Source organism: Catharus ustulatus, chromosome 11 (genome assembly GCF_009819885.2).
Source record: "Catharus ustulatus isolate bCatUst1 chromosome 11, bCatUst1.pri.v2, whole genome shotgun sequence".
Lineage (NCBI taxonomy): Eukaryota > Metazoa > Chordata > Aves > Passeriformes > Turdidae > Catharus > Catharus ustulatus.
The window spans coordinates 15,908,925-15,931,916 of NC_046231.1; the positions used below are offsets into that span (position 1 = coordinate 15,908,925).

The 22,992-nt window shown below is 39.9% G+C and overlaps 1 protein-coding gene and 1 long non-coding RNA gene across 4 annotated transcripts in view; one reads left to right on the plus strand and one right to left on the minus strand.

The window, feature by feature from the left end:
- WWOX (WW domain containing oxidoreductase) overlaps positions 1-22,992 on the plus strand; it is a 477,785-nt gene that overhangs the window by 343,202 nt on the left and 111,591 nt on the right. The window lies entirely within an intron of this gene.
- On the minus strand, positions 417-21,649 carry LOC117001680. 3 transcript variants are annotated; one of them, XR_004419097.1, is made up of 4 exons: positions 21,559-21,649; positions 21,151-21,340; positions 17,745-18,010; positions 417-537 (listed from the first exon to the last, which is right to left on the minus strand). It is a non-coding gene; the product is annotated as an uncharacterized LOC117001680 (long non-coding RNA). The 3 variants fall into 3 exon arrangements; XR_004419096.1 differs by lacking the exon at positions 417-537 and adding an exon at positions 10,053-11,388; XR_004419095.2 differs by lacking the exon at positions 417-537 and having other exon boundaries at positions 17,697-18,010.

Sequence of the window (22,992 nt, forward strand, 5' to 3'; positions counted from 1 at the left end):
GGGAGGTTGGTGTGCAGGGGCTCCAAGGAGAGCAGTCAGTGCTTGGAAAGGGACTGGAGGCCCTGCAGAGGGGTTGAGGGTGATGAGGAGCCTGGGGATGGGTAGGTGACACTTGTGCTGTGAGGATGGACACAAAACATGCATTTGTTCTGGTTACAGCTGTGTCCGTGTTTTAGCTCAGCCTAATTACTGCTTTTGACTCAGCTCAACACATAATGCTGCATGTCATGCTGTCCTACTTTTAATTTCACAGCTGAACACATTTCTATTGTTCGAATCCCCTTTTCCAAGCCCTGCTTTCCTCCATCTGGAGGACATGCAAGGTGTTGGACCTGTGCTGCTGACAGCACCTCTGGATGATCCTTTGGGGAATACCACTGCAAACACACAGACAAAATGCTTCTCCCTCAGGTGCTGACTATCCATTTTCTCTGAAAAGTGGAGCTGGTGTTCCTGGGCTTTTCCTGGCTGTCAGATATTCACCAAGATGATGAGTTAGGCTGTTGTATCTGGTGAAGGCAGGACCAGCAGTTGCATCTAAGAATGGAACAGATAAAAGTCTGATAACTAAATTTGTAAGCAGAGAAACAGTTTCAAGAGCTTAGTGTTGGCTCAGATGGATTTTTCCTGAAATAATCTGTCCAATTCAAGATAATTCCTCTTTATTTTTGCTTGAAACTGTGGGTTCTCTTGCAAATTTTCCATGATGCTCAGTTGGGTTTTCTAGTTATGAGAAGAATACACTTTAGTACCAATCCTGCAAATTCACATGTTTTTTTCCTCAGCCTGTTTATTTTGCTTGTGATTACTAATGGTCTGCTCTGGAGGTGTGTTTCAACATGTACAGATATCTCTGGCATATGGTGACCTAACAAAATATTTTCATTCAATCTAGTGCAGCTTTTTTCTTCATCACAAAGTAAGGTGAACTTACTCTCTCCAAAATGGATATCAATATTTTCTAAATCATATTTTAGCATTTTTCACTCAATTATGCTGATGACAATACTCCAACTCTCTTTGTCAGTGGTCATTTGTTTAAGGAGTGTTTTATTTTAGAGTGTGAGTAGGTATAACAAAGTTTCCATACATGCTGTACTGCTGGCAGTTGAAATTATAATTGGACATCATAACCCTTCTGAGCTGGACATGCACTCATTAATTAATCACCCTGTTAAATGTGTCCCAGAGACCTGTGCTGTGGCTACTGGGATGCTGGAGGGAGCGACCCTTGTGGATGTGGAGCTGGCAGATAGAAGTGATGTGCCATTTTTTATCTTACTGCATTTAATTATTTATATTCCTTGGTGAAGTAAGTCCAAAAGACCATGGTAATAATTCTGTAACTTCATTGATTTTTTTGATGTGTACTCATTGACCAAGAAAGAATGGTAAACTTAGGACTTTAACATAAAAGTTATGTTGTGCCTTAAAAGAAACATGAAAATATGTACAGCATATTCATATTTAACTTTTATGCCTGCCTTCTTAAAGCACAGAAAATCCCATATTTTAAATTTCTATTTTTTTTTTACTCATTAAAGTGTTTAGTTTTAATACTGTCAAAATGATTTCACTGTTTCAATAAAAACAATAGGAAATTCACTGAAGAGTTTTGTTTCTCATGTCATCCAAAAGTATCCCACTCTAAAATTCTCAGTTATGCATTAGTAACTGTTGAAGAAGAGAGACTGTAATCAAGTAATTTTGCTTTTGGCTTGTATTCCAGCTAAGTTTATGAGGAATGTTTTTCTCAATGATTCTAACAGAAACCCCTCACCAACAACTTTATCACAGTGATAAGAATAAAAAATTTATGCTATTTATTTCACTGAGTGCCAGAAAATACATATGTGCAAATATCATCTGCTTAATCTATATGCCAGACAGGTCTGTTTTAAGGCATACTCCTAGATTTACTGAATGGAGCTGCTGCCAGTTTTTAAATTTACTCTCTAGTATTTTGGGAAACATGGCATCAAATATTTCACTTGGAATAGAATAAACAGGAACACATCCCTGGCAAAAAATATCTAGAAATGTTTCAAAGCCCATGGTTTCCAAGGTCTGTGGCAGAATGTCTTTATATACAATAATTGTTATTATGTAGTAGGGTAAGATTTATGATGTCCTTAACAATTCATGCCCTAAGAGTTTGTGACTTACAAATTGCGTGCCAGTGTACCAAAGAATACCTGTTCTGCTTTGCTTGGGATTCTGTTGTTTGTGGTTTTGGTTTTTGTTGGTTTTTTTTTGAGGAGGGTGTGTGTGGTGTTCTGTTGGGTTTGTTTTGTTGTTGTTGAGGGGGTTTTGTGTGTGTAGGTTTTTTATAATGGTGCATTTTTTTTCTGGGTATAATGTAATGAACATGTAATATAATACAGCATTATCTACTAAAATCTCATTATTTCCAAATAATTGTCTTGAAGTAGTATGCAAAGCAATACAAATATTTTGTCTCTTTACAGCTGGTGACCCTTGGCAGTTTTTTGATAGACCCCTTTCCACTGAGGATTGGGGCAAGGACAGCTGTTTATAATCTATTTATAATTGTGTTTGTCATTTCTTGAACTGTTTCTCCCCCAACTCTCTTCAATCCCCTCATGGATGTCCCTGCAAACCTACAAATTTATAAAGGCTTTTTTCAGGGAAGTGTTTTAAAGATCTCTGTTCTCTTGGCTTGTGCTTCCTTGAAGCTTGTGTTTTAGGGTTTAACATAGATTAAATTGTTTTTTAGTACATGCTACAGAAATGGTGAGGTTTCTGCTGATGTCCTGACCGACAGCTTCACACTTGTCCACAGTTAAGAGTCAGCTTCTGGGGATTCTGGAGAAAGTGAAAATTCAGCTTTATGAGGATCTGTAGTAAGAGGGGAAGTCCCCAAAACAGAGAGACTTTGGTACTTTGTGGCAGGACTCATCCATAACTGGACTTGAGTGGTGTGACCTTGGAGTAAAGAGAGTCACTGAGGAGTTTCAGTGTCCACACCCATCGCCTGGGCACTTCATAAAGCACAAAGATCCTTCCCTGAGTCACAGGGAAAATCAGCCTCAAATGCAACACCTGCAGCACCATCCTGTGCCTGAAGCTGTTTCACAGAGCCCATGGGTTTGTCTGTGCAGGACAGAGATGTCACAGCTCCCCGTGTGTTCTGGCTGTGAGAGGGATGGGGCCAAGCCCTGCATACCTTTAATCTTGTGTCTTATTCCTGTGAAGCCTCTGTAATTCATAACACAGTCACGTTATTCAGGAATGTTTCCTTAGACAGATTCTATCTCTGAGAGCTTAAGTCGAGGGATTTTCAAACAGTCACTTGATTTATGGATGTGAACATGTAGCTCGTAAGAGGAGTTTATTTTACAACTTCTTTAGTACTGTGCACCAGAAAACCTCCAGTAATTTTAACTTCCTTCATGTTCTTTTTCTTCTGCTCTGTACCCTTCAGTCATGTATAAGTTGATTTCTCATCATTTTGGGAATTTAGTAAAATTACATGGTGAGGAAGGTGTCTGGTTCTTCCATCTTTGATTTTGTTCTTTGGTTCTGGTGGTTTATTGTCACTGTGCCAGCAGATGTAATTTCAGTTCTCAATCCTGTCTTAGCTGCATATTTGCATGTTTGCTGCTGCATGAACTTATTTTGTGTGAATAGATTCAAATTGTGTCCATGTAAAAACACAAGTTCTAAACCATTATTTTTTCATAGATGAAGATGTACCTTCCTCAAGGTCAAATGTCATCTGAATTTATTTTTCATTTGGATGAGTGAAGTATTGTGTTCTCTTTTTAAGCCTGGGACAGAGTAACTGAGTGTTCAACCACAGTTGCTTTTTGAGGTTTTGATTCCCATTGAAATGGTCCTTTTAATGTCATCTTTAATTTAATCAGATAATGTCATCAAAATAACATTTGCCCTATTACTGCAAATTCACTGCATTATTAGCTAGTGTAACAGAGAAAAAAGATGGCATGAACCCCCATGGAAATCTGTGCTTCCAGGAAAAATGGATACAGTTCATAGAAGCTCTACATTTAATTTGCAGTTTCAAAGCACTCTCTATGGAAAGATTTTATGAGTCTGAAATAATTTAAAAACACTTTTTAATAGAACTCATAGTACCCACCAACTTAGTCTGATTGTCTCAAATTATCATTCCTTTGCCCAGTTTTAAAGTAAGCTGAACAAGACATTTGACACAGTCACAGAAATACTCTTGTAAGCCTACCACTCCTTAAAAGTGTGGATGAATATTAGTATCCATGAATTGAAAGTCAATTAACTTTCATTTCTAGCATAAAATTTGATGCAATTTTATTTTTAATTTTAGAATCTCACACTGAGTTTGATGGGTTGCAACATGTTTAAGATTCAAAAATATTTGAGAGTCCCTTTCTGTGACCCCTGCTGACAGCCTGAACATCCATCATTGCCAGAGTTCTTCCTTCTAGATAATTCTCATCAAAATCCTAGGATTTTTTTTTTCTTGTTCAAAATAATATTCTTTGTAAATGAATTGAATTATTCTTGAATTATTCTTTGTGAAGTATTCCATTACTGATGCAAAAATGTTTGGTGCAGTGTGCTTTCTGTCATTCCTGACCAGAAATAATCTCTGATACTCAAAGAATTCCTGAAATGAGATGCAACTCTGCTGAATTTACTGACAATTAGCAAAACTGAGAAATGCAGAAGGGAACAGTGAGCAAGAGTAATCATTGTTACTTAGGAAGGAAAGGAAATTTGTTTTACATTTAGCAGGAAGAAACTTTTAAAAAGTAAATATTCACTTGGTGATGTTGAAGAAGCATCTTCAAGTTATTACATGTTTAAGCAATGTGTCTGTTTAGTTTGCACAAGAATAGCACTAGAAAGGTAAAAATGCAATTAAAAAAGCACATCTGGTTATTTTTATCCTGTCTGGAAGAGATTATCAGAATCTACTAAAACCACAGCAAAGATTTCTGTCCCACTGCTTAGTGTTTGGTAGCTTTAAGAAAGTGTCTAAGTGTCTGACTTTATGTTAGAACTTCACAAGATTTCTCAGTATTTTTCCTTTATTTTTTGTGTTTATATTTGTCTCCAAAGATCATATCATTATTTATTAATTCAGGATTTCTTCTCATCCTTTGAAATACTGAATCCTGACAAGAAACTCACTATCTTTTGTGACCTATAAGCCCTTAGCAAGGAATTCAGTGTCCCAGGTTTGTCTTCAGGGTTGTGATGTTCCACTGTGTCAGCTCTTGATGGCTCTATGGATCCTTTAATCTTTTCATCATGAGCTCAGAGGAAGCATGGGTTTAGATTTGGTTTGCATGGCCCTGAGAAATAAAACTTTCTATGGGGGAAGGAAGAGTTCCTGTGACGACAACAACCTTACTGCCAGTCATGCAAATACAGGTGCTGCCAGCTCAATAGTCTCAGCTTCCACCTTGGAGCACACAGAGGAGGATTCTGTAAAAGCCACCACAGAAAACACAACAAAGCATTTCTCAGCTCAAAACCAACACTTGGAATTACACCAGGAAACAAATTAACAGTGTCTCTGAGGTCCAGCTCCTCGGATGTGCTGTATCAGAAATGGCACTTAGCAGTAGCAGAACTGACATTTCCATGTGGTTTCCTAAGATAACTTGATGTAAAGCTTGTTGTGGCAGCAACCCATTATAGAGGTGAGCAGTTGTACTCTTAAAGAGAGAGAGAAAAAATCCCCTAAAAACTCTTTTCCCCCAAAAAAACTATTGCAGTTAATGTGTTCAGGCTGAGCATAAAAACTGTGTCATGTAAAATTGTTCCATGAGAACAGCTGGAACATTTGTTACTGCAGTGTCTTATCAGCTGGAATTTTTTTTTTGTGATGTTTTTTCTCTCCACCTTTAAAACTGTACACAAGTATGAGGATAGAAACAGGGAGAAAATTCAGTTGCTCAGAAAGAAAAGTTATCTAACCATCTATTAAATCCTGTCACCTCAGCTGTCGGGTAGGAGGAGCTTTCCTGCATCATCTCAATGTACAATGAGATGAACCTGATCCCAACAGGTGTGGAATTCAGGTTATGCCTCAAAGAAAACAATAAACGTCTGAGCTTTGGAGACCAGTAACAGTTATGGATTCCTCAGCAGTGCAAAACTTATTTTTACCTGTTTATGTTGAAAGCAGTATCAGTTTAGTCCATTCTCTGCACACAATGACATTCTAGCACCCACTGAAACCCACAAACATACAGCACCCACATTATATTTTTACTCAGTATGTGCTTCAAATGTGCTCATCTGTGACACAGACAAATTTTTATTGTGCCTTGGTAAAATTCACTTTTTCACATTGGTGGTTCTGATTAGCACACAACTGACATGAAAACATTCACCTCTTTTTTCCTGTCTCTCTTTTTAAATCAGCTGTTGGCCCAAAGAGTGAAAATTGTATTTCTTGATTCCTCTGCATGGTGGTGAACTTCACCCTCTTTTACACTTTTTCCTGGCTACTAAACTAGAAAATCACATAAACTCAAAATTACCCTGGATATCACCCCATTGCCATCACCCAGCAGGACAGGTTGTGCACCTCAAGTTGCACAGATATGTGGTGAGTTTGTTGATTTTGGATTTATGTGGATAAACATTCTTTAGGTGTCCTTTCATACAACCTATCCTGGTGCTCATAGAGTTTCTCACAACCTTATTGATTGATTAATTCTTTTATTCTCTTGAGGGTGAATACTAGAGGTTTTGCTAATAGCATTTGCCAGAAAAATATGGTTTATTTTAGGTCTCTTTTTAGGGAAAGTTGATCTAATTTACTCCATCTTTTCACAAATAAGTACTAGGGAGTAGAAGCATAATATTTCTTTGTTCCATTTGCAGAGTCTAAACAGAAGAAAAACATATACTGGGTACTTAGTATTTGGGTATTTCATCAATTACAAATATGCTTTTCTGGCATATTTATTAACTTAAAATTATATGGTGCAGTGTAATGCAACCCATATTATATAATGCCTGAAACCTGTCACATAACTCACTTCATCTTTTCAACTCCAATATTTTTGTTTATCAGAAAGGAAACGGGGAAACATTGGGAGATGAGAATAAGCAGCTTTTGCCTATTGCTGCATTAGTACAAATATACCAGAAATTTTTGGAAGCAGCTGGTGCAAAGGGGAAAAAAAAAGAAAGAGAAAAATATCCCTGAGTGTGCAGAGAGGATCCAAGCCATTTTACTGTCCTTGCTTGGGTAAGAGAAGTCGCTTATTTATTTAACTATTATTTCTCTTTTCCAAATAAATATGAGCTGCTTCTAAATAGGGTGATGATAGCAGGTGGTCTCTCAAGCAGAAATTATTTTCAAGCTGACAAGTATACTGAGCACAGTATAACTACATGTATTTCAGGAAAACATCATGCACGTCTGTTTAAGGATTCATTAACATGGTATAGATTAAACCCATTGAAGATGGCACAGATTGTTTCATTTTATTACATTCAATTGGATTGGATGTGTGCCATTTGCAAAGAGCAATATTACCACAAAAAAAAAAAAAAAAGGAAGTCTGGCACATTTGTCACATAATATTCCCCTATTGAGAATGAACTGTTTCTGAACATCAAAAGGTAAAAATCTGTTTTTCCCTCACCCTCTGCCATATTAACCACAAGAAAATACGACTGCACATCTTGTTATGAAGCATTTGAGCAGCACTTTTGCCGTGCCTGGAGTCACCTCCTTTATCTGATAGGGAGCCAGAGCTTTGTGTTGTCCATGATGCAGGGATTGGAGTTCATCATCCTGCTGCCCCCAGAGCTCACCCAGCCCTGCTGTCCCCCTGGGACATGCCACCCTGGGACATGTCACCCTGTCCCCAGAGCCCTCCCTGCAGAGGTGCCCCACTCCCAGATGAGGGGAACAGCTGCTGCTAAAGAGAGGATGGTCAGACAAAGAGCGAGATTTAAATTCATTTAATGTTGCTGTTTATAACGTGAATACTTTGGACATCTGGTTAAAGTCTAGTGTTCTAAATGGATGGGAGCCTTCCCAAGGCAGGGCTTAGAAAGCTTTATCTGTTACACGAGGGTTGCAGATTGTAAAGATATGTCTTAATCAGCTGTAGCTTGGGTCTTTTATTTGAACCCCTAGCGAAACTCAAAAAATCATGTACATGGCAAATGATGGCATAACCAATGAAAAACCAGATGGATTAAAGAAGTGTGGGTATATATCCTAAATACACATATTATAAGTACTCCTTTTCATTCCTTTCCCTTAAAACATCCTTGTACAGTATGTGTGTGTGGAGGGGGTAACAGAGCAAAAGCAAATTTGGCTTCTATCTAAACGTTCTGGTTTAAATTGGACAGTAAGAGTTGCAGCATAACCCATGTTGTTTTTTCTACTTCTGCTGGAGGATCCATTTTAAATGTATTTTCATACCATCCCTTTTGGATTAATCGACATTAATTTTCAGAACTCAGCTTCACCTACATTTATAGTTTATATTATTATCATTGCTATTTGTTGTGCTGGTTTATTTCACATTGTGTTTGAATGGGAATTAAATTTTAATTAATGGCTAATTTAGAAGAGGACCATTTAATAAATGTGTTTTTGGAGGTAAAGTCTAGCAGTCAGGATGCAGTAGGTTTTATTTTTATCAGTTGAGGTTACTGATACTTTAACTAAAGAATTTATAAACAGTGTAGGTAGGGTGTGATTTGATTCATAGTGTACTCCAGTGAGATGCACTCACTTATTTTCCTTTTTTCTTTTGTTTGGGTGTTTTTGAGGGGGGTAGTTGGGTTTTTTTTGTTTGTTTGTTTTTTTGGTTTTGGTTGGTGGTGGTGCAGTTGGGACTCAGCTGTTGTTTCCTCTGGGATTAAACAGCTGTCAGCATTGTTAATGACATCAAATTCATGCATTAAAATTCTCTCATTCCTCTCCATATAAAACGTGGATGTGGAAAGCACTGCCATATCCCCCTTTGTGAAGGAATGAAAATCCAAGGAAAGATAACAGCACTTATTACAAAACCACAGACCGGAGCTTCTGTTGATGGAATCTCGTAATGAGTAATTAAGCTACTTTGCAGAAGTCAGCGCTGTCACGTTTGCAATTGGGTATTTCCATTCCCCTGTGGATACAGCTGGGAAAAGACTACTAAGGTGATAAAAAAAGAAAAATAGAATTGTTCTAGAAATATCATCTTCATGAAGCCGGAGGTTTCAATGCAAAGTGGCTGTGAAAAATTAGCCTACAGAAATAACCTGTCTGGTGCAAAAGACATTCCTTTAAAAATTCATAACTTATATCATCTGATAAACAAAAAACAATGAGGTTTTATTATCCTGCAGTCTCACAAGGATATGACAACAGCAGGTTTATTTCTGGGATGGGGTGTAGGCTTTTCTTTTCTTATTTTTTTTTCTTTAAGCCTTTTGCTCTATAAATGAAAGTTTTCAACTCTGAGTGTTCAGTTCTGTAGTTGAAAACATGTTATGGGAAGCTTGTGGCCTTTGAGGGGAAATTATCTTTTCAGGGGAGAAAAGAATTGAAGCAGATTTTTTTTTTTTTTTGCTGTAAAGTTCAAAACACTACTCATGCTTTTAAACTGATATATAATTCTTATGCCCCTAAGAGCTCCAATTATTAAAAACAGTCCGGAATGTTCACTAGTTTGAGTGTCCCTATTCTCTTTTTAGTTCTTTTCTATGTTTTTTTATGGTTTGTTAAGCAATTAACTTACTCTTAACTTTCTTCTTTCAAGTAGCTTTGTTTTTTTAGAGGCAAAAAAATTAAGCAGAAATCATAGCTCTCTGAATGTCTTTATCCTTCTTCCAAGAAGCTGCTTTTGTGCAGAAGTACCCTGGATTTTTTTAATATCCCCATATGTCAGCTGTTACAGTGAAATCAAATTAAATTAAGCCCAATGAAGAAACCAGCCTGTTAACAAAATGAATTGATAAAGTAGTCATTTATTGAATTCAGTAGAATGTACTGAAATATGCAGGAATAAACCAGTTAATTGATTAACCAGCTTCCAGATCAGATGGCAAAATATGAGTATCTGATGAGTCAAATTAATATGTGTTAAGTGACTGATAGCTGGAATCTCTAAAACATGCTATGCCTTCTTAAAAACTGGTTCTGTGAAAAGCTTAAGAGTTTATTGTTTCAAGGCCATGCATTTGGGAAAAAACAGTTTATTAGCAGAGCCATGGATGGAGGTGAAAGCATAATTTATTTTCTTTTGTTGAAATGTTAACAATTAAATAAGCACCCCACTGCATTAAATAAAACACATGAACATGGTTGCTATTGTAAGATGGATTTATTTAGCATCCTAGTTTTCAGTGAGATCCCTACATGACTCCCAAATTCAGTCAAGTGTCACACTGGTTGTGTCAAGTATCTTTTTGTAGTTAATTTAATCATGGTTGGCCCAGAAATGGACCTGTGGAGCTCTGTAATGTTCATTTATATATTGCTCTTCATCATTATAGCAAATGTGCCCTTCTGGAACTAATGCTCACTAGACTTATCATTAATGTGCATTAATAACTTGTAAAAATATTTTTTCCATTAGCTTATATTTTCAGAAGAGGAAACAAAAACAAAACAACAACAAAAAAAGACATAAATTGGAAACTTCTATGTTTGTCTGAACTGTAAGCAGACCCTACAGGTTCTGAGGTGTGTTGTGGTCCAGGAGATGAAGCAGTGAAGCTAACAGTGTAATTATCTTGGAAAAGGAAGGGCTTGAAGGGACACTCTGGGAATGGTGTTGGAAAGAAGTGCTTTAGTTTTGGGAGCACAGAGCTGATCCTTCCTATAGTCCCTACAGCTCTCCCTCCAGATGTGTCACAGTGTCATCTTTTTAAATCCTGCCTGAATTAAGTCGATAGGGTAAGGTGGGACAATTTGACAGTACATCTACAACTCAGAAACCATCAAGGATTGTAACCAGGGGTGCAGATGTTGAGTTTCCTTTCCCCAACACAGCTGCAGGTGTTTTCAGTCCAAGCTTTCTGCCTCTCAAAGCTGCCAGTTATCAAAGGCATGGCCAGCACAGAATGCTGCTCTGATCCAGCCCTGGGGGGAGGAAGCTGCTTGTGGGTGTCGTGGTGTAAATTCTGTGTAACACAGGAGTGCAAGCCCAAGCTGGCCAGTGCTAGTAAGGATGCAGATGGGTTTTGCCCCCACCATGATTAAAATTTTCAGTAAGCTGCTGTCCTTCCTTGAGTAGCACAAGTGCTAAAGTCTCTCTATCAAAATGATTTTGGTGTCCTGGTTTCAGCTCTCATGGTGCTCATTTCTTCCCAGTAGCTGCTGCAGTGCTGTGTTTTGGATTCAGAATGAGACCAACACCTCTGGAAATCATCCAATTTCTTTATAGTCTTGAGGGGAGAGAGAAAAGAAAGTCAAATATGTCTTGATTGTCTGAATTGATGAGAAACTTTAGGAAATGCTGAGTAGATACTTGCTTCAGCAATAGAAAGACCTAGAACCTATTCTACTGTGCAGACAAGCAAACCATGAGTTTTATCCCTAGTCTTCATGACATATATGTGATGAGACAGTCTAAGCCTTTTTAAGTTGTTGATTTGAAGCCAAAGAGGTGCAAAATGAGTAATTTGGGATTGTATATGCCATGTCAGGTGTAAGGGAATTATTTCCAAATGCTTTCACATTGAGCCACTAAGCCCACAGGAAAAATTCTTTAAAAATCACACTTATCAGACAAGCCCTATTAATTAGGGGAATAAGTCTAGGTAAAAAAATATTCACAAATACTTGAATAACTGTCAATTATTTTTTTCCTCATACTTAGTAGGGACCTATGCGTGGGAGTGTGCCCAATTTGAGTCTGTGTATTTATTCTCGGTGGATAATATAGTAGTTGCAAATCTTTCATTATCTCAAAGACCTGCATTGCTCTGAAAGATGTATATTTAAAAAGATGCTGGCAGTAACTGCTGCTGACAACCAGCCCTGTTTGAAATAGGCTCCCTCCGTGGCACTGTGTGGGGAAGGCTCCATACATTGATCTATGGATTTTTCATTTGCTTTCAAACAGTCCTACCCGCGTGTCTGCAAGGAGTGAATAAGCAAAGTTTGAATCAGTTTGACTTTGGAAGCATGATTCTGAGCAATTACCTTGGGAAAACACAGCTCCTCCCGACTAAATAGATCTGTCAGGAGGAGCTGAGTGCGGCGTGCAGCCCCTGGAATACACGTGTGCGCTGGTAAACCGGACCCAGCCAATTAAACATCAAAATGCTGCCTGCATTCAGTTCACAGGAAGACTTATGTAAGTTCATTTTCATAGCGTGCGTTTGTGTCTTTAGACTCTAACTGACAGATTCCCACCGTGAATAGGCTGGGGAGATATCAATTATCTGGTTAGCTGTGCGCTGCCATTCTATGCTCCGTGCCTTTCTGACAGAAGCAGGCAGCAAGCGAGAGAAGCAGAATAATTCTGGTTCAGCAGGGCTGTTAATATTTCAGTCTAGGAACCTCAAATCGTTGTGAATAGATGGAGAAAATGGTCATTTTAAGCCTGACCGCTGCAGTTTCTTTTATTAAGAGCGTGTGAAGTGCTAATGACTGTTTGACCAAAGTAGGAACCACAGGATTCACAATCAAGCACTTGGGGGTTCAGTGATTTGTAGTCTCGTATTAGTTTGAATCATTCGACTCTAATAGCACCAAATAACTTTTATCTAATTATCTCAATGTATTTTTACAGAGCAGTCAGTTGTATATACAAATCCATGTGATTTGTTAGAAAATAGCTGCTGTATCCCTTGTTTTAAATTGTGTGGTGCTCCAAGCATAGCCTTGAGTTGTTGTGTGTGAGTCTGAGCCACTTTTAGTGCTGCTGTTTTCCATCGTCGTGCATGTCTATTTGGTAGGACGTTTATGTTCATTAAATGTTCGCAATTCCCACAGCAGCATGTCATGTACTGCTGCTCCCCAGCCATCACTGAGGTGGTGCTGTGCTCCTCACAAGGAACACATCTAATCTTGTCAGGGTGGCCATCACAGCCATTGCACTTGTTAAGCAAACTAGGCAAGGACCCAGAGCACCAATTTCTAATGGACAGTTCCTGTATCTGTCACATCAGCTTTCCTCTCACTGTGGGCAACTCTTACAATTCAAGGAGGATCAGTAAATAAGCCAAGAATGAGCAGACTGCTGCTACACAGAAGTGTAATGAGAAGGTTTGGAATGAGATGTCCATGGATTCCTTTTGCAAAGTGCCCTGTCTTCAATCAGGTCCCTCTGAAGTGCTTAAAGACTTCTTGTCTTTTAAAACACACATTGCAATTTGGTTTTCTTGGTGGACTTGTGGATGCACATGAATGGATTCATTTCCATTTTCAGCTTAATTTTTTCTATAGATTTTCACTATCTGTTTGGGCATTTTTTTAGCTGATAGTGAAATCAGCCTAGCTATCAAGTTTCTGGGATGAAAAATGATAGGTTAGGCAAATTCCAAGATTTCCAGGAATTCTGCTGTATTTTTTGCTAGAGCAGTGTATGCCATTATGGGTGTAGGAATGAATATATTACATATAATAGCATATAACATATGCTATTAACCTATGTTAGTAATGGCATCATATTATTATTATTAATAATAATAATAATATGTTAATAATACCACACTGGCATCATTGGAATGTTAATGACTGTCTTGTGTATCTCAGATTAATGATGGATCAGGTTTTTAGTTCTACACATCTCAGTGTTTAGGATTCCCTACTCTTTTTGGGAATTTCATGGCTTCTGTAACCTCCACAACTCACAGCTGATAGTGAGAGCAAGGGGGAATAAGTCTTTGGCTTTGCAGCTCTCCTTCATCTGGAGACCAATAAATAGGCTGGATGTACCACAGCACTTCACGTATCTCTAATTTTTAGTTTATGCAAGACCTTTCCTCTCAAGAAGAGGCACATCTCCCAAGAGCCACCCAATGAAAGACTCGCTCACCACCCATTTGCTCAGGACTTTTCTCTCCTTCCTCCTCTTCCTAATTTCTTAATATAAATGCACATTTCCCCCTTTTTTGGGGGGAGGGCAGCAATGTAACTTTTGTAGGAGAGCGATGTGTGTTCAAATGGCACATTTTGCAGGCGTTACATTTGATAATTTCCCCGAGATAGCGGAGCTCCAGCAATGAGTTAAGGCGACAAAGGAGCGGGTTTGTTTGCGGGAAGCCAAGGATAACGGCGCCCAAACTTTGTATTGGTGGCGGCGCTGGGGCCGAGCGGCAGGCACGGGAAATTGCTTTTTATAATTAAAAAGGGAATCTCAGATGTTTTATATCTTGAATATTTACAATAAAACCTTCAAGTGCTTGTCAAGAGGGTAATGTGTCATTAGCAGGAGCCTTTGCCTCTCTTCTCCTCTCGGACATGACAGTGCAGCAGGATAAGAGAAGAGTAATTATAGTTCAGCAGGGCTGCCAGGTGTGATAAATGGGTAATCAGCACACAGGAGCCCCGGTCCTCAAAGGAGGGCTATTACAGCGTTATCAGCGCGGGCCGCGTGTGCGGCAGCATCGACACGGGCCCGGGGCCGCTCGGAGCCGCTCGGGGCCGCTCGGAGCTGCTCGGGAACGCTTCGGAGACGCTCGGAACCGCTCGGAGCCGCTTTGAAGGCGCTCGGGGCAGCTCGGGGGCAGTTCGGGGTCGCTCGGGGCAGCTCGGGGCCGCTTCGGAACTGCTCGGGGCCGCTCGGAGCCTCTTTGGAGGCGCTCGGGGCCGCTCGGAGCCGCCAGCGCTGCGCGTCCCGGGCCGGCCCCGCTCCGCTCCTCTCCGCTCCTTTGTGCTCCTCGCTTCTCCGCAGCTCCCACAGAGCTGCCCGTCTCTGCGGGGACACGGCGCGCTGCTGCCGTGCCGGCGGTGATGCTCCAGCATCGCTGTTTTGTTTCATCCCCGCTCCGCAGGGTTTGACCTCTGTGCGTGCGAACCGCGCCGGGTTTGGCTGCGCTGGTCCCTCCCAAGCAAAGTTGGAGATGAGCAGCAGTGCCGGAGCATCCTCGGTGCGGGATCACACTGCGGCTCCGGCCGTGTCTGCCGCTCCGGATTTATCTGTTTGTTATTGCTGGGAGCGGCCGCGCATCAGCGTTGAGTGTGGTTAAAATTAATCAAAACCCAATCCAGACAATAAGTGCAACATTGATCCCTTCCACTTATTTATTTCAAGTTCTGTACTACCAGTGGCAGCACCAGAATGGGAGTATTTTAAAATAATCCTTAAAAAGAATTCCTGTGAAAAAGTGAAGATGCTGTGGCTATAATAAATTGTTGTTAAGGGAAAGGACATAACGTGCCTTGGAAAAACTGGAGGGCCAACACTTCTGATGCAAGGTTATTTTTACAATACTTGCATTTTTATCGGTTGATGTATTTTAACTGGAGCCCTGACAATAGTCACAAAAAAATTATTACTCTGGCATGGAGCTACTTATCTGACAAATGCAATGCGAATGGTCTTGTTCTTATCAATGAGATCAGATTTCAAAAAAAAATGAGTACGAGGAATGAGGCGTTGCTTTGTGAACAGATAACCTTGCAGGCAAACTCGCAAACCTGAATAAAAGGATGTCTCTATGAAATAATCTGTGCATAAGTGCAATCAGGTCAGACTGTAATAGACAGCGAGGGGGGTGGAATCAAAAGGGGGAAAAACTCATTTCATCACAGTTAATGGCAAGGAAAAGAAGGCAAGGAAGGACTTTCTTTGGAGCGGAGCTGTTGCGACAAAGACCAGGGCTTCAGCGTGTCATGCACCATTTGCTGGTGCACTAGCGCTCCTTTCAAGAGCTGTGAAGCCATTATTGTAATGTGAAAAAAGTAGAAAGAAATACTCCCTCCTGGTCACTGGAAGGGCAAATGAGGTGCAGGCTTTTCTATTTTTTTTTTTCTTTTTTTTCTTCCTTGTTTTTTTTGGTTTTTTTTTTTTTTTTCCCTACACTGTTTGTGCAGGGAGGTTTCTAGATTCCCCCTGGTAAAGCTCCACTGGGATGCAGGAAAGATCACAGTGCCCTTATAAACAACACTTCTTGGCACTGTTTACCTTCTTTTGTGACTTTGTTGCCTGTGAAGGAGGATAGGAGTATCAGAGGTCCAATTGCAGTGAACATTTTCCCTTTTGTCTTTGAAGGAGCAGAACCTTAGAATATTCTCTAGCTGAAGTTTCACAGAGCATTTCTGTGGTTTAGGTTTTAAATAAAAAAAAATCTCAGTACATTCCTGTATGGTAAAGTTATCTAGCGGTGATAATAAATCCAATATTCTGTGGATTTTGTGTGTTTTATTAAAAAGAGAAGAGAAAGAATCCTTTGTTCATTGGCATAATGCAATCCTGTCTCTGAACAGTTCTAATTTGCAAACCAAGTACTTTGTAAATTGTAGAAACCTGGTTATAACTTGAAGGCTGAATAAAATGGGTCATCTTATAACTGAAAGATAAATATAGATGTAAAATAGTGCCACCAATGTCTTTTAAGCAAGAAAAAATAAATAAATAATGTGTTTCAGAACTGCCTTGTTCTTGTATAGTTTATGGGTAAAGCAAGATTACACATACAGCCCTGCAGCCGATTCCCAGGACTGCTAAAGTGTGAAGAACAGGAGTGACATTCTAGTCTTCAATAAATCACTATAAAAATGTTTATGAACCCTGCAATTTACTGTCTTTTAAATGCAAATTGAAAGGGGCATCGTCACAAGTGTAAAGGAGACCTGCAGTGGCCTAAAGGAATTACAAAATGTTGCAAAAGGCTTCTGAAATTGTGTGATCTTAAATGATTCTATTTTATACAATGATTTCCCATTTATACTTCTGTGACAGCTTTGTTAATTTATTAAAGAGATCTCTGTGAATTGCAGGAAGGTGTTTATGAGCACTGTGCTGCTCACAGGGGCTCTCAAGGAGCTGCAGTTTAATTTGGCAGGCACTGGGGGCAAGTTTGCTGCTCACCTACAAGTTTGGAAGGCCACAGGGATTCAAAAGTGTGCAGAGCAGTGGTTTTGTCTGACAGATTGCTGGTAAAGTAGCAAAGATTTCCTTCCCCTTCCCAGCTCCTCCATGCAGACATCTGCTGTGAAATTCCTGAACAACAAAAATTGCTGGATGAGAAGATCAGCCCACCAGGGATGGGGCACACACTGGAGGATGTGCCTTAGGGGTGAACATGGGGTGCTGCTGGCCTGGTGGTCAGACCTGATGATGTTAAAAGTCTTTTCCAACTTTATAGATTCTATGATTGTAAGTCCAAACTGAGTGAAGGGTGAATCATGTTTCTGTGCTGTAGCTTTCTCCAATGGAAATGAACTAATTTCCATTTATACACTTATCGTTACATCCAGAAAATAAAATCTGCTCTTTGTGGAAGATTTATTTATTTATTAATAAGATTTAATTTATTCCTATCAATTAGGCATTCGAGAAGGAGTTTCCATCAGTTGGATTGGTTATTTTCTTCTTTTGTTCCATTGGTTGGTAAATTTTTATAGTGTTGTTTCTTTTTTTTCTTTGGCTGGAAACCATGATTTTCTGCACTTGGGTGATGTAATTGACACCAAATTTGATTTTTTTTTAAAAGCTATTCCTTGAGACACTATGGGATATGAATGTGTGCAGTTGGAACGCTGTAATTGTTTACATAGCTTAGAATTCTCCACAGCCTACTTCATCACTTCTGTCTAATTTAATGACAAATAACCACGATGGACTCACATGATATTCATGCTGTGCACGAGGAGGATGTAAGAGTATCTGGCAGTGGGTGATGCTACTCCTGGTTTTCATATCCTTGTACTCCTTAAGAAAAAAGGCGTGGGTATCTGATTTCTGGCAACCCTTAAGTTAAATATGCTGCTTTGGCACTGACTGATTATTGAGCTGTCAGAAATGGTTGGAGAATGGGCTGTCAGGATCCAAAGTCTGCAGAACATCTGCTTGTCTGGCTTGGGTAGCTTCTCAGCATACACATGGTGGAGGATCTTTGGAAACAAAAGCACGTAAATAAATTAATTTGGAGGGTGTGTGTATCTGCATGACTCTACCCATGGAAAAATGATATTGCTTGGCTCTATCACACTGCACTTTCTAACCTCTAAATGGAGCAGAAATAGTTTACAACTCAATAGCACCCTGAATGTATTGCTGTTCATTTTGTTGTCATGCAAAACTGTTGAAGCACTCTACCTCTTCCTGCAGCCCCGTGTCTGCCTGGATATTGTCTTTGTAGCACAGTTTAATATGTAGGTATCAACTTGTCAGGATTCAAAGTGTTGTAATCCAGTGTTTTCAGAAACATGAATTCCTTTGCTATTTCAGAGCTGCCTGAGCCATGGGCTTCCAGCAATCAGGACCTTGTCTGGAGTCATTCTGACCCATAGCCAGCCCCCTCTGTGTCCCTGGGACCAAAGTTTCTCCTCGTGTGTCTGTAAAATAAATATTTCATGCTCATTTTCATCTGTTGCTATCAGCTCATGGTTTGGAGCAGGCTTTGGAAGAGCTGGGCTCCTCCCCAGGAAAATGACTCAGCTCCCACCTTTGCATTGCTAGTGCCCCCATTGTCAGTGCCAGGACAGCACTGGAGACATTCAGGAACTGCACTATGCACCCACAATCCCACAAGCTGGAAACTTATGCAAAGCCCTCAGAAATCACATCTGTGTTCCTGCAGCACTGGGAAGGATCAAAGACTCACCTCTGCACAAAGACTCTCAGCAGCACTGGATCAAATGTTTTGTCACTGTCTGTGCAGCTGCAGGCACAGGGAGAGTGAAATGGGAGCATCCATGTGGACCTGCTCAATTCTCTTTCTAGGATAAGACCTCGTTTCTGTATTTTAAGTGAAAGTGATGTGCTGCTCATCAGTGAAGGGAGAGGAGTGGTGCATCTCTGGTGGTGGCTGAAGGCAAGGGCAGATGAGCACTTGCCGAGCTCTGGTTAGTCCTGGCACGTTGTGCTGCAGCCTGGGAGGGTGGGAGTGCTTATGAGCAACAGCTAAGTTTGATTTTCAGGTTAGTAACGTGGAACAAGGTAGAAGACTTTGCATTGTGAGTTCATGAGTTAGAGTCAATTGCCTGGTGTGGTGTCCCACCATGAGAGTGAAGAAAATGTCCCATTTTTAGGAGAGGTGGAAAATGCTTCCTTTGTTCATCTATTCTCAAAGTACACTTAATGACTGTGGTTCAGAGCTAACTAACATGGTTTCTTTCAGAATCTATTCGTCCACTTTACCAATACCCTGTGTACTTCCAGGTGGAAGAATCCAAGAAGCTTCATCTATCTCTCTAGTGAGAAGAAGATGCTTTAATCACTTGTACATAACACCTATGTCCTGTATATGACTGGTTCCTAGCTGAGCACTGGCAATGAGCACGGAGACTGGAGGTCTGTTAAAAGTCTCATGGCCAAAACCAAACAGAAGGAAGATTCAGAGCACAGGCTGTCCTGTTTCCTCTCATTCTCCCCCTAAGATGAGCAAAGGTTGCTAAAACAATGCTGATAATGAGGCTTGACCCTCTCATTACCCTCAACCTCTGCCTACAAACCATCTGCACTGAAAATTCCTGAACTCCACCCAAGGGGTTTGAACTTGGAAACTGTTAACCTTCCAAATATGATGTAGTTTCTGGCATTATTTGCTTCCTAGCCCTTATAGTACTCTGGTCTTTAAATGTACAATGGCATTCAGTCTCAAACACAGCAATCTACCAGCACCAAGCCTTCCTTCCTTCTTCTGGATTGCTTTCCCCTTCCTTCCTTCTGGATTCCTGTTTCTCCTTCCTTCCTTCTGGATTCCTGTTTCCCCTTCCTTCCCTCCTGCCCAGGCAGTTCCCAGTGCATTTATGGATGGGCTCTGCTTTGCCAGTGTTGAGCAGTAAATAAATGACCTATGGGCTGTGGGTGGACCTGGGGTGGCTGGGAGCAGCCAGGACTGCCCTGACATCAGTGTCAGTGAGAGTTTGATGGAATGATCCAAGCACACTCCTCAAGCCAGTAGCTGTTCCAGGCATCCAGTCCCTGCTCTGCTATTCCTGCATGACTTATTTGCTTTGTTAAGCTACTCCAGGTCTTCATGACCTGTGTGTTCCAAATCTGCCCAAGGTACCCTTTGCCTGTGAAGGTGCTCAAGCTCATTTCTGCAGGTGCAGATTGAAACCACGCTGCTGTTTGCTGCCTGTGGATGTGTGTGAGTTCCTGGCAGTCGTCAGGATAGGGATTTGCCCCTCTGTCCTTGGGCAGGATTTTCCCTCCTGCAATAAATTTGCAGAGTCCTGTGTATCATTTCCCTCTGGCTGCCACCCTGTGCCTCATAAGTGATTGTACTCCAGTGGGGAAGTGATTTGTATGTATATTTTTATAAAACACTTTGGGATCCTTGGGGAAGAAAGTTGTTATATAAATGTATTTCCCAGGGGAAAGTAGTGGAAATCTCATTACTTGGAACATACAGCGTATTTAAAAGTAGGTTTGACAAAACACTAGAAAATAAAGGAAAAAATCCTGAACTGGCACTGGGATGGTCTAAATGATCTAGCAGATATTTTCCATCTCTGAAGTTTGTCTCATGATTTTATTTAGTGCATTGGAAAAAGGGCACGAGGAATGCTAAAGCCATGCACATATAAAATATCTTTCAGGAACACTGTGGCTTATTTTAATATAACCTTTAGCAAAATACTGTGGTTTGCTTACTTGCTGATTTATTTTAGGTAGTTCAAAATATTTCTATTAGTGATCTCTTTGAAATACTTTAGGTGGTGCAATGGATTTGTAGCAAAACACAGCATGTAACTTGAGTGTACTCTCTGAAGCCAGGTGTCTGGTGCCAAGCAAAATTTGTGTGTGTAGCTTCTGTTTTAAGCAATTATATGGTGTGTAATACACAGTAGAGAAATTAAGTGGAAGTACATTTTGCCCTAAGGGAATACTGTAGCTGTTGGATTTCTTTTAAACAAGTTTTGCCCCTCATACAGTAAGGTTCCTGTAATAAATCACTTATGTAATCATCTACAGTATATTAACAAAAATTAAAAAAAAAAAACCAACAGAAAAAAAATGAAGAAAGGAAATGTCAACTGGAAACAAATGGTAAAGGTTTGCTATAGCAAGAAAGAACACTCACCTGTGTGGAGGGAAGTGGTTAAAGAGGAGCTGAGGAGTCAAACAAACAGAGGCTCTGTGGCTGGACACTGTAATGACTTCACTGCAGTAAACTGCTTATGTAATAAACTGCATGGATGTCACTGGAGAGAAACCAAACCCATCCGTCTGAGCTGCTTCTCAGCTCACTTCAATTAATGGTGATCTTCTCTCTGAAGGGAAAAATTGAAAAAACACATCAAGAAGAGCCACGCAGAGATGTTATGAAATGGAAGTGGTGAGGTCATTAAAGATGAACCTTTCCTGAGCATGGAGAAAGGCTCGAGCTGTGATACTTCAGCCTTCAGAAGCTGGTTATCAGGCTTCAGCCAAGTTATTCTAGCTGCTATTTACTAGTTAAATAATAGTGTACAGTGAGTAAGAGTCTCACCTAATTGATGTATAAATTGGCCAAATGGTTTTCAAGATTGTTTATTTTTAAGAAGTCTTGTTTTGGCTGCCATAGCTAAGATATAGTTTTGTATTCCTTTATAAGATACAGAAAAATGACAGCTACAACCAATCAAGCTGCACTGCTGTGCAATCTGTCAGCTCCTTTCAACAGACCTGATTTCCAGAATAACCTTTTCCCCCAGACATTTGTTTTCTTTTGATTCCAGTGATGAGACCCAAAGGGATTTCATTCAGAATCCTCGTGAATTCCAGCTTTGGGAAGCCACAGAAAGGGAGAAAGAGTGGGAAATCTCAGAAACAAACTAAATTAAAATGTAAATTCCAATTGATTGTTTGCAAACTCTTTTAAGACCTGGTAGCAAATTTTAAAAGAAGAATTCAACAGTTAGGAGAACATGGTGATTTTCAATAATGCCTTTTGTACATAAAATAATTTACTGCTTGTTCATTAGTATCCACTTTTTCCACTCCATCATCTAATTTCTGTTCATGCCCAATATGCAGAAGGATAATTTACCACTGATCCTCTTGCAGGATGTCAACCTTGCTTAGAGATGGGATCTTCCTTGTTCCCTTATTATATGTGGCTATTTATTTGTCATGTGAGATTTAGAGTTTCTTTCATCCTTATTTCTCTACTTAAACAAATAAATAAACTAAAACCAATCAACCAACCAAAAAAACTCCAAACTCAACAAAATCTCCCTGAATAAACCTGTAAGCTCACTTTAAATATTTGTTGATATTTACATCCTACCATTTGTAAAACACTTCCAGCTCTGTGCTGGCAAAGCCCCAGTGAGGAGTCAGCTGCTCAGTTGTTGCAGGTTTTGTAATAGTTGGAGCTTGCTCCGTGAAATAAAAAATTCTATAGATATATAAATTATAACATGGGATCAGCCTTAAAATTATAGTCTCTGTTTTGTTCCTGTGCTCAGGGAGCACCTGGGAGTTCAGTCCTTTCACAGCTGGTTGTTTCCCAGCAGGGAGTCCCTCCAGCACCTCCTATTCCTTCTGTAATCTCAGGCAGCCTTCCTCTCATTCACTTCTTTTACACTTGAAAAAATATGTAATAAAAAAAAAAGAAAATGTTGATCTCCACAGATCTCAGTAGATGTGTTTCAGAAGATTTAAAGAAGCCTTTTCAGTGGTTTGCTTTAGGGATATGGGTTTTTTTGTCAGAGCTTATTGCTTTTAGACCTTCAATTTTTTTGTGCTCTAAACACGGACAAACAGATTGCTTACTTCTTTATATGTTTTCTGGGGCTCAAATTGCTGCTTTTAGGATTTTAGACAAGTGCTAGTGATAAGTTATATGTTTTTAGTTGTAGTTTCCTCTTGTTCTCATCATTTTGGTTTGAGTAATTTTTTTTTTTCCTAACAGATGGTTTGGATGTGGTCATTATTTTCT